The following is a 9,616-nucleotide window of genomic DNA, read 5'->3' as shown; positions in this document are numbered from 1 at the left end:
TAATTGCCTTTCATACCGCTTTGTAAGGCAGATGCTCCCCTCTGCCATCTCAGTTGGAACTCAGAGAGAAGCCCCATTTGTTTAATTATTTCTAAACCATACAGTGTCAGCAATCTGTACTTTTTAAATAATCTTACATTCTATGTAAGGTTTTTTTTTAATAGTATGTATTATGTTCCTTCATTTAACAAAAGTAATACATGGGTATTTTAGGACTGTTTTGAAAATATGGTTAAAGAGGGGTACCTGGGTGGTTCAGTCAGTTGAGCATCCAACTCTTGGTTGCTGCTCAGGTCATGATCTCATGGTTCGTGAGATCAAGCCCTGTGTCAGGCTCTGTGCTGACAGCACGAAGTCTGCTTAGGATTCTCCTCTCTCTCTCTCTCTCTGTCTCTCTCTCTCTCTCTCTCTCTCTGACCCTCCCCGCTCTCTCTCTCTCAAAAATAAATAAATATTAAAAATATAAATATATATGTGAGAAAAGAATATAAGATAAGCCTAGAGCATCTTGCTGTACCAGAAAGTAAGAAAATAATAAAAATGGGAACATGTCAAAAGCACACGGAATTTGGCTTGAGGAGACCCCTGGACAAATCTGAGACAATTTGAGCATGAAAATATGATTACATATTACTATAATTACATATTAATGAATTATAACCCATTAAAAATAATGAGTTATTTTATTGAATAAAACAAAATCCATGAGTCCATACTGACATAAATAGGTAAAAAGAAGAAAAAGCTCTTTCTTACAGTAGAATGGTAACTAATAAATACAAAAGGAATGATAGTGTTAGAAAATCATCAACAGATGCTAAAACTTTGAGTGAACATTTGATACAGATCAGGAGATTTACATCATTTCAAAATTGATTTCTATAAAATACTTTCTCTTTTACAAAGGTAAGGAGAAAGAAGAATAAAGAAAAATAAACCATAAGCCAGTGACCCAAAGATTACTGTTACTGATGGTTTAGCAAGTTGTCTTTTGACTGTTTTCCTATGCACTATAACCTTTTGACTTTCTTATAAAAGTGAGCTCATGGTTTTTTGTAACCTACTTTTCTCATGCAAAAATACATCCTGACCCTGGGGCAGCTGGGTGGCTGAATTGGATAGGCATCCACTTCAGCTCAGGTCATGATCTCACGGGTTCGTGAGTTTTAGCCCCGCATCATCTGTGCTAACAGGTTGGAGCCTGGAGCCTGCTTCAGATTCAGTGTCTCCCTCTCTCTCTGACCCTTCCCTACTTGCTCTCTCTCTTTCAAAAATAAACATTAAAACGTGTGTGTGTGTGTGTGTGTGTGTGTGTGTACATATATATATGTATATATGTATACATATCCTGATCTCATTTATGTATATATAAACATTCGCGGGCACATAGTAAGCATGTAGCAGATATTTATTGAATGAGTGAAATTTGCAAGAATTTTTAAAGCATACCTGTGATATCTGTTCTGATACTAAAGTTTTCCACATTTTCACGACAGTTTCGTTGGGACTAATTCCTGGAAGTGAAATAGTGTGGTAAAGAATATTAACAAACCTAAAGCCTTTGATGCATGGAACCAATTTGTCCTCCAGAAAGATTTTTATTCTTTATTTATGACAGTGGTGTCTTAAACACATGCCTTTCACTACATTTTTAAAGAGAAAGATTGGGATTGATGTGTTTGAAATACCACCCAGAGTAGGACGTAACAGTTGTCAGTTAGAAAATAATAATCGTCAAGTCCTCCTCTCTCTATGTAGATAGATTCTGTCAGGACCAAAAGATGAGGACTACTAACAATTTCCCAAACCCTTTACTCATCTAATGGAAAATTCTGTTAATGCAGAAAGCTCCAAGGTGGGATAGACTCTGATTTTTGCTGAGCCAACCATATATTATATCATATACCATACCATCCTCTCTTAGTATCACCTGCACTAGGCCTGGAGTCTGCTATGTCAAAGTAAATGATGACGAGAAAAACCAGGTTCCTGACTGTGATAGGCTAGCATTGAGTGGTACCTCCATTATCAACACAGAACCTCCAAGAGGGCCTCCTTCACTTGGACTTTGATGCTGGATGCTTAACATCCTTGAACACCAGCCTCCAGTGCAGTTTCCAAAGGTGGACAGTGCAAGGTGAAGGATACAAAGGCATTCTGTGGGCAGCTGAGCACTTTGCCCTCTTATGCCATGACAGCCCTTACCAGCTGACTTCAGCCTCCAGCTGGTTATAGCAGGAGGGTATTATGTCCTGATCCACACATTAGGCAGATCACTAAGGAGAACCAAGTAGAGGATATCCAGAGAGGTACTTTTGGATTCAAAAGATGAGAAATCAGTAGAACTACACCATGATTTGGATTTGCTTCTATTTTCCCTTTTGGCTTCACTGGCTCTCATGTTCTCAAGTGATGACAGTTAGGCTGATTGAGAGCCGTTAGTCAAATCCAGTAATAGTATTAATCTGTGGTTGGAAATGACTGTTAAAGTAAGTGCCAGCCTATTCAGTTGTGGTTTTTCTTCCAGCTTCCAATTGTGCCAGGCTTCCAGCAGAAGGAATAGAGGCTGTGGTAAAGGAAACCGTTGATAAACGAAAGAAACCAGAAACTGTCACTACCCATAACAACGAAACAACAACCAAAAAGTTAGAGAAAAGGTGGGGGAGACAAAGGAAATTGTACAAAGCAGCTTAACCCTGCACAGTCTGATGGGATCTTTGGGCATGAAGCTAGCATGGTGGTGGTACTCAGGCACTGACTCCAATTTTCCAGTGAGAACAGGAAGACTTTAAGTACCAAACCCGAGCTCTCTGGTAATACTGCTGAGCAAGAAAGCTTCTCTTGAGGGAAGAGAATGACTGGAGCTTAACTGAAGCTATTTTTATCAGCTTCCTAACATGCTCCTCAGTCCACTAATACACAAAGGAAGCTGGAGGTCTGGTCACCAAATTGTGTCAAAAGAGTTTACCCTATAATCCTCTTTACTGAATTTTCCATGACAAGTATTCAGTAAAGTTGCTACCACTCGTCAGTTATCAAGAAGTGCGTGTTGTAACTGAGAAGTGCTTAGCAATCAAGGTTTCTGTTTGCTGTTTTTAAGAACTTTAGACTGGCAGCTCTCCATGTTTTTTCACCAAAGCTCCAATTTTTTTTTAATACTTTGAAAAGAAAAAAAAAACTATAAGTAAATCTGTATTCAGTGAACTGGAAAATTAAATGGATCTCTAAAGCAACAGAAGACACAAGTTCCAGAGTAATATTGAAGAGAGTCTGAACACAGTACCTGGAATATTTCACTACCTCCCTATGAGAAAATAACTATTTTATCAGCTATTCTACCCTATTTCAGTGTTTCCGAGATGTTCATTTTTTTTTCATATTTGATTATTTCTAGAATCAGGATGTAATTTGCGACTGGTAGCATCTTACATTTGATGAGCAGAAGTTAGTAATTTTCTTTGTACCATTGGTATCCAAGAGCTGGTTAACTCTGAGCGTCAAAAGACATTTTTCAAGCATTAGTAGGGAAAATGTATTTAATTTGTGGACATTTTCATTATAACTTCGTATGTGAGTGATGGGACATTAAAGGAGTAGACTAAGGAAACAGAGTTCATGTTGTTCTCTTGGGTCACAGCTGGTCAGTGGCAGAGCAGGTCTGGAGTCCGTGCCTGCTCTGGAGGGTCCATACAGGGTGTGTTGTCCTTCTGTCTGTCTGTTAGAGCCCACGCCTTGCAAAAGCAAGACTCTGTGAGGCAAACCCCATTTTCTCTGAAGCGTCCTTCTATCTGAGCATTGGCCAAACGCCCAAACAAGTGGGAAGAGGTACCAGAAAAGTTCAGCCTGAAATGAGTGCATCAGTGAAACCTGAGACAGTAGGACATTGTTCTGTGACAGCGCTGTGGGGTCGGTGTGGCTATGCAACTCAGCCACTCCTAGCTGAGCCTGAACACTCTTCCCTGGTATCAGAGACTTCCACTTCTCAGGTGCCAGGTTTATCTTTTGAAATAAATCGTGTATTTAAAGAACGGTACTCATGTTAATAAAATAATAACATCAAAGATATCCTAAAGGTATATTTTGGTAAATCAACATGCTGTTAATTATATCATATACCATACCATCCTCTCTTAGTATCACCTGCACAGTTGATACTGCACACAGGAGAGCGGTTCAGTTACCACATAAAGAAAATTTAAATGTCTTTGAGACTTCAGAGCATGAAAACCCGAAGTAATCAAAGGTGTGTGTTGGTTACATGCTAAAGCAACACAACCTGAAAGTGGGTTTGTTTTTTAATGTTTATTTGTTTCTTTCGGGGGGTGGGGCAGAAAGAGGGGGAGAGAGAGAATCCCAAGCAGGCTCTGCACTGTCAGTGCCAGAGGGTGACATGGGGCCCAAACCTACAAACTGTGAGATCACGACCTGAGCTGAAATCAAGAGTTGGACGCTTAACCAACTAAGTCACCCAGGTGCCCCCTGAAAGTACTTGTCTTAACTAAATGTTTCATTTGTATGACTGGCATAAAGCCTCTTGACCATGATAACCCTTCTCTTATAAAGTCAAATACGTGGCAGATAGACTCCTACCTCCCTAGAGAATATGCAATGTGAACAGATTGTAAGTAGAATCCTCTGCCCTCAACCTCCTCATTCTTGTAAATTCATTTGTTTTCATAAATAAAACAAAGACTGTGCTGAGGCCAAAGACTGACCTTAATATTTGTTTGGTAACATACGTTTTCAATGTGCTTTGGTAGATTGCATTTAATATATGATAAAATAGTATCAAGAAGCAGTCGGAATTAGCAATATTGATTCCAGCTCCTACACTTACCACATACATGACTGTGTCTGTTTAAGTTACAAAACTCTCCTGAGCCCCAGCTTCCTCATCCATAAAATAAAGCTAGTAAGGACTACGTTTCAGAGTTACTTGTAAGGATTAGCAAAGTATGTCTTATCTATCATTCTTACCCCATTTCATTAAGCAAAATTTATATGGCTGTGTTAGAACTGAGAAATAGAAATTCACAGAAGTGTTACCAATGATAAATAAATATAAGAATTAAAATGTTCAAACTCACTACTAATGGGGGAAATACACATTCTAATAATAATTTATTAATGTGTTCAGAGAGAGGGAGTGTATTTCATTTACTACTGTACTGAAGAGGGAGAGGGAATGATCTAACTAATGAGCTTTACTGCCATGGATACTCAATAAGGAAACACATTTCCCCCCATATTTGTCATTTTCCTGACTGCATCATCTTTAAATTTTCTAAGTCAGTGATCTTTATGAATAGCCTAGCAGAATATCATGGGTAAATTAAATTCAGAGATTTTTGTTCAGAGATAGGACCAAAACAAAAGCATTGCATTTTCTTTCCACATTGAGACACAATGAGAAAAAGAAACCACGAAGGGGGTAGGAATGGGGGGAGGTAACACAATATTAAGCAAAAAGGAATAACTTTGGAATGAAAGTTCATTACATTTGCTGTTTGATAGATAGCATTACTTCCACTGAGAAGCTAATTTTACTTCTCACTGGCTCTAACTGCTTCATCCACATAGTTTATTATTTTGGTAGCACGTCTGTGGTATAGAGTAGGGCAGAAGCTGTGATAACCGTCCTTTAACAGATGAGCAGAGGTTAAGTGGCCTGCCTGCCTGCACTCAGTGATTTGTTAATCAGTTACAGAGTCAGCATGAGGAGCTGGGTCTTCTGTCTCCTGGTTTATTCTCCTTTCCATTACACATGGCTGAGTGCTTCTATCTTGTTCTACAGAAGTCTCTACAGGGCACACACCCCTGCCCTGTTCTAGAAATAGCATTGTTACCTGATAGGCTGGTCTGCCAGGGTGACCATTTTCAAATGTTTTAGGGAGCTAGGATATAACAGGGGTTTTTTTTTCCCCAAGAGGAAGTAGCAATGAATCCTGCACCAAAAATAACGCCTTAACTGCTAATTCTGCTTAGTAGGTGGTTTCCCAAGGATGATCCAATGCAGTGAGTCATCAATCTGAGTGCTTATTAGCACATTATTTCTCTTTTTTTTACTAACCCCTGGTGCTTTGGGTTGCATGTTTTTTAACCTTTACAGCCTTTCTGGGAGGTTTATAGTCTTCATACTATGAATATAAACCATTCCCCCCAAAATGTCCCTCTTTTCCTTCTTCCTCCACTCTTCAAATCTAAGATAACCCATGACTCAAGAACAGTCAGGATTATGACCTCAGACAACAGAGTGACAAGTCTTCAGAGTTGGTGGTAGCTCCATTTCATTCCCAGTAAAAATTAAAAATGTAGACTCAGGGGCGCCTGGGTGGCTCAGTCAGTTGAGCGTCCAACTTCGGCTCAGGTCATGATCTCGCGGTTCGTGAGTTCGAGCCCCACGTCGGGCTCTGTGCTGACAGCTCAGAGCCTGGAGCCTGCTTCAGATTCTGTGTCCCCCTCTCTCTCTGCCCGACCCCTGCTTGTGTTCTCTCTCTGTCTTTCAAAAATGAATAAACATTAAAAAAAAATTTTTTTAATGTAGACTCATGTGAACAAATGTGTGGGACCTATATCCAGAAAACTATAAACTTGATCGAGAGATCTAAAATACCTACATGGATGTAGAGAACAGTTAAATGTTAGAAAGATGCTACATCTTCCTGAATAAGAAGATTGAATATTGAAATTAACTCATGGGTTTATGCAACTTCAATCAGAATCCCAGGGGGATTTTCTAAAATTCATCTGAAGAGTTAAACTCGTGAAAATAGCCAAGAATTAATTAATACACACACACACACACACACACACACACACACACACACACACACACACATGCATATGAAGGGAAACTCTCCACCGCAAACCACTAAAATGCATTATGCAGCTACAATAATGAAAACAATTTAGTACCAGCAGAAGAAATGATAGACATTTATAGAACTGAATAGAGACCCCAGTTTAGGAAGTGATGTGACTTATAAAATTCACAAATTCTGGAGGACAGACTGGCTTGTTCAACAAGTAAGATAGGGTAACTAGGGGCGCCTGGGTGGCGCAGTCGGTTAAGCGTCCGACTTCAGCCAGGTCACGATCTCGCGGTCCGGGAGTTCGAGCCCCGCGCAGGCTCTGGGCTGATGGCTCGGAGCCTGGAGCCTGTTTCCGATTCTGTGTCTCCCTCTCTCTCTGCCCCTCCCCTGTTCATGCTCTGTCTCTCTCTGTCCCAAAAATAAATAAAAAACGTTGAAAAAAAAAAAAAAGATAGGGTAACTAGTCAACTTGTTAGGGAGGGTGGGTGGGGAATGATAATCTAATTAGAGTCTCTATTCCTTAGCGTGGAGCAAATAATAATTTATTTAAGTATTAGAAATGAAACCATAAAAGGATAAAGAAACTACAGGAAATACTTACAACCTTAGAATGGATTAGACTTTCAAAGCATTAAAAAGTCACAAAGAAACAGACGCCTGGGTGGCTCAGTTGGTTAAGCATCTGAGATTGAGCCCTGCATCACTCTGGACTGAGAAGTATGGAGTTTGCTTGGGATTTTCTCTCTGCCCCCCACCCCCGCTTGCTCTCTCTCAAAAATAAATAAACTTTTTTTTTAAGTCACAAAAATATTTGTATAAAAATTGAAAACTTTAGTTCATCAAGAAATAAAAATACCTCAAAAAGCATACGGTAATCTTGGAAAAAATGTTTGCAATGAATATGACAAAGGCATAATAGACTTCATGAATAAAGAACTCTTAAACCAATAGCATACCTCAGTGTAGCTATACCATTTTCCTATCACATTATGCCCATGTCACAATGCTAATAAATAGGTTTTGCAAACAGTACAGTTCAGATGACACAAGAGAATGAGAGAAATTTAGATCTTATTTTTCATTCACATATTCTTTGTTCAAAGGCAGTTTAAGGAAACTACACATTATGCTATAAATACTTGAGGACAGTTTGTCCACATTGACACTTCCATTTCCTAAAATGAAACCCTCAGTGGCCCACAGGGAGAAAAAAGCCTGGCTTTGTTAACCAGCTTTATTTCAACAAGCACATCCATATGGTAAGAACTTCCTCTGATGAGTCATCCACAGTTGTCAAACATCAACTTTCCTTTGTTTGACCCATGCAGAAATAAGGTCTGTGGAAGCACAATGCAAGAGTCTGAATCATTTAATTGTGTTTTTTTTCATATCTGAATTTGCATCCGTCACAAACTCAGTGTGCACACCCTGAAAAATTACATTCCTCAAATATCACTGAAAAAATCCCATTCAAATGGGTCTGTTCTGTCTAGATAGTCTGTGAAATTTCTGAGGAATGTTGTGGGCTTTGCTTCCTGTGCTAAATTGTTGAGTTATCACACATTATTGGATTCTACCCAAAATGTACTGGATAGGAATATTATATTCATACAGGATACCAGTTGTCTGTAGCATTCAGAAAGGAAAAAAGAATAGGATGACTGCTGCTCCTTGTCATAAGATATAAACTCTATCTAAAAGGATAGGTAGAAATATGTGTGCAAATATTTTTTTCTTGAATATGTCCTTGATTCTTCTCTTTATAGAGGCTTGAGTTGTATTCAGTCACAGCTTTGTTATGACTGCTAACCACTTTCTTGTCTCTTTGTTCTTGTTCAAACCAAGGACTACAGAGCTGGATTTCAGATTCTGCTGTGGGGTATGGTACCATCCTTTGTTTGTTTGAAAGGGAAGACATCTTTAGAGACACCATCTTATCCATTTGTATATAAAAAGAGAAAAATAATTGAAGTGATGCTGTGTGATTTTTTTTCTTCCACATACTTTTCTCTATTTTCCAAATTTTCTTCAGTGCATATATATTTTATAATCAGCAAAATAACTTGCCCAGCGTGGAACCCAAGGCAGGGCTTGAACTCAGAACACTGAGATCAAGACATGAGCTGAGATCAAGAGTCAGATGCTTAACTGACTGAGCCACCCAGGCACCCCATATTGGTTATATATTTTAAAGTACCTACCCATCGTTAAAAATATAAATGCAATAGGGACACCTGGGTGGCTCAGTCGGTTAGGCGTCTGACTGGCTCAGGTCATGATCTCCTGGTTCCTGAGTTCGAGCCCTGCATCAGGCTCTGTGCTGACAGCTTGCTTTGGATTCTGTGTCTCCCTTTCTGTGCCCATCCCCTGCTTGGGCTCTGTCTCTCACTCAAAAGTAAATAAATGTGTGTGTGTGTGTGTGTGTGTGTGTGTGTGTGTGTGTGTGTGTACATACATACATATATATATATACACAATATATAAGCCTTTTATTTTCTTAAGTTTATTTATTTATTTTGAGAGAGAGACAGAGTGCAAGGAAGGGAGGGGCAGAGAGAGGGAGAATTTCAAGCAGGCTCCACATTTCAGCACAGACCCCAACTCAACACTCGAACTCACGAAACTGTGATATCATGACCTGAGCTGAAATCAAGAGGCAAACACTGAACCAACTGAACCACCCAGGTGCCCCTAAATAAGCTTTTTAAAAAATTAAGGTGGCTCTTGAGTCAATAAAATTTTATCCAGAGAGAATAAATGCTAACTTTTGCTGACCGATCACTGCACTAATTTCTCAATCTTAG

General features: G+C 39.3%; 1 protein-coding gene across 2 annotated transcripts in view; it reads left to right on the top strand.

Moving 5' to 3' along the window:
• CDK6 (cyclin dependent kinase 6) overlaps positions 1 to 9,616 on the top strand; it is a 258,001-nt gene that overhangs the window by 213,763 nt on the left and 34,622 nt on the right. The window lies entirely within an intron of this gene.

This window comes from Felis catus, chromosome A2, assembly GCF_018350175.1.
Source record: "Felis catus isolate Fca126 chromosome A2, F.catus_Fca126_mat1.0, whole genome shotgun sequence".
Taxonomy (NCBI): domain Eukaryota; kingdom Metazoa; phylum Chordata; class Mammalia; order Carnivora; family Felidae; genus Felis; species Felis catus.
Note: the sequence above shows the minus strand (reverse complement) of the source record. Positions and strands in the feature narration are given on the sequence as shown.